Here is a 2358-nt window from a genome sequence, read left to right on the forward strand (position 1 = left end):
ACATATTCCTGCTAAAATAACTTTTTTACATAGGGATTAAGCATTTAGAACGATACATTGTTTAAAATAAGGGCACTTTACTCTTGACATTTTACGGTTTTTTCAATTTTCTGAAAAATCCTATCATTAGATTTTTTTAAAAATACGATATTCTTGCTTAACTAACGTTTCTACATAGGGATTAAGCATTTAGAACGAAATCTAATGTCAGAAAATGGCACTTTACTCTTGACATTTTACGGTTTTTTCAATTTTCTGGGAAATCCTATCATTAGATTTTTTTAAAAATACGATATTCTTGCTTAACTAACGTTTTTACATAGGGATTAAGCATTTAGAACGAAATCTAATGTAGGAAAATGGTACTTTACTCTTGATCGGTACGTTGGGACTTAGAAAATATTCGGCCGTACGCGGCGCGTCTCGGCGCTTCGAACAGCTCCGGTGTCCCCATTATTTTCGATTTACGGCTAAAATAAATTTTTCTAATTTTTTTCAATTACATATTCTTGCTTAGATAACTTTTTTACATAGGGATTAAGCATTTAGAACGACATATTGTTTAAAATAATGGTACTTTACTCTTGTGATTTTTCGGTTTTTTTTGATTATTTGGAAAAATAAATTTTTGTAATTTTTTTAAATACGATATTCGTGATCAGTGAACGATTTCACATATGGATTAAGCATTTAGAATCGTGCGGAAGCGTTATTAAAAAAGTTTACTCGATGCGATGGGACTTTGAAAAGTTTGTGAAAATTTTCATATTGGGAAAAAATGTGTAATTTTTTGTCTAGTGTACGGTGGTGTAATTTATTTTAATGTTTACTATAAATTTTTTTTTCGTTCGTTCACGCGCTATGTTACAACAGCACGGCCGGGCGGTCTGTTGCCGCGGCGGTTTACACTCGTAAGCGCGCGTGCTATTCGGCCGGCGGCGCCGGCGTCCTTGCCGGCCGTTCGGTATCTATAAGAGATACACGGTCCGTGCGAGGCGGACGGAGCAGAGCGGGTTTTGGGCCAATTCTACGATCTCGGTCGAGAAGCTGTCTCAGAGCTCCTTCGGGGCTTCAGTCCTGACTGTTTCGTGCCGTTTACGTTACGGACTTTTCTCCACACAGCGTGGCCACGGGTCGGTGTCTTTGACCGAATGGCCCATATGTGGCAAGCCCTACGGGGTTGGTTACCCGTATGCACTTTGTATGTATACTCGTACTCACTGAGCAATCGACTCTTCTGTCCGAGCGATGGAAAAATTTTTTAAAATGCATCTGTAAGATTTGGAAGCAAATCGTACCAATTGAAAACTGTGGCTAAAATGAATAGCCCAGTGGAGAGAGAAAACTATCAAAAAACTGATTTTTTAAATCAAGAGGTGTCAGAAATCGAAATGCCTAGCGCGAGCGGAAGAACACGCTTTCTCGCCAGTCCAGCATGTGTCCTGTCCGTTCTTCCTCGGCTTGCCGATTTTGCCCAGATCAGAGGTTTCGTGCTTCCGGCGGTCAGAAGATCAGCGTGAGCGTACGCGCTTCCACGACTATGGCATCACCCATGTACTTTTTCCTTTGAATATATTTGAGTACATAAAAAATATTAAAACATATAGAGAGAACTGTGTCTTGGATCTTAAAAATTTGTCAATAGCGATGATATATTATTACTTAACTTGAAGTATTTGTACGTTTTAGCTGGGACGTACATTTATCTTACAAGATGTTAATAGCGAGACTCTTGAAGATAAAATTATCTTGTGATTTTATGAAGGCAAAGATAGAAACGTACGAAGCTGGCGTACGTAGAAAAATGTGATTTTACGATAGAACAAAAATATAATACGTACGTTTTTGGGCGTACGGTAAAATATCTGTATGGTAGAAAAATGAAAGAAATTGAGCGTTAAAGAAGATATGTTACAAGCGCGGAATGTGGCAAAACTTGTACATATTTGAAAGAGAAAAGTGGTGTGTCGACCTGACATATATATATGAAACAGGCGACGATGGAAAAGGATTTAAATTTTGTCCATTTTATATATACATATTGTATAGTTCCCTGGTTGATCCTGCCAGTAGTCATATGCTTGTCTCAAAGATTAAGCCATGCATGTCTCAGTACATGCCGTATTAAGGTGAAACCGCGAATGGCTCATTAAATCAGTTATGGTTTCTTAGATCGTACTAAAATTTACTTGGATAACTGTGGTAATTCTAGAGCTAATACATGCAAAACAGAGTTCCGACCAGAGATGGTAGGAACGCTTTTATTAGATCAAAACCAATCGGTGGCGGGTGTTTACACTCGTCCATCGTTTGCTTTGGTGACTCTGAATAACTTTGTGCTGATCGCATGGTCTTATA

The 2358-nt window shown here is 38.3% G+C and overlaps 1 non-coding gene across 1 annotated transcript in view; it reads left to right on the forward strand.

Annotated features, from left to right (window-relative positions):
• The first annotated feature begins 2050 nt into the window (after window positions 1–2050).
• LOC143262512 (small subunit ribosomal RNA) overlaps window positions 2051–2358 on the forward strand; it is a 1921-nt gene continuing 1613 nt past the window's right edge. Inside the window, exon 1 of the ribosomal RNA XR_013036301.1 lies at window positions 2051–2358. This exon is cut by the window's right edge and continues 1613 nt beyond it. This is a non-coding gene — a ribosomal RNA (small subunit ribosomal RNA).

This window comes from Megalopta genalis, unplaced genomic scaffold (assembly GCF_051020955.1).
Source record: "Megalopta genalis isolate 19385.01 unplaced genomic scaffold, iyMegGena1_principal scaffold0139, whole genome shotgun sequence".
NCBI classification, from domain to species: Eukaryota; Metazoa; Arthropoda; class Insecta; order Hymenoptera; family Halictidae; genus Megalopta; species Megalopta genalis.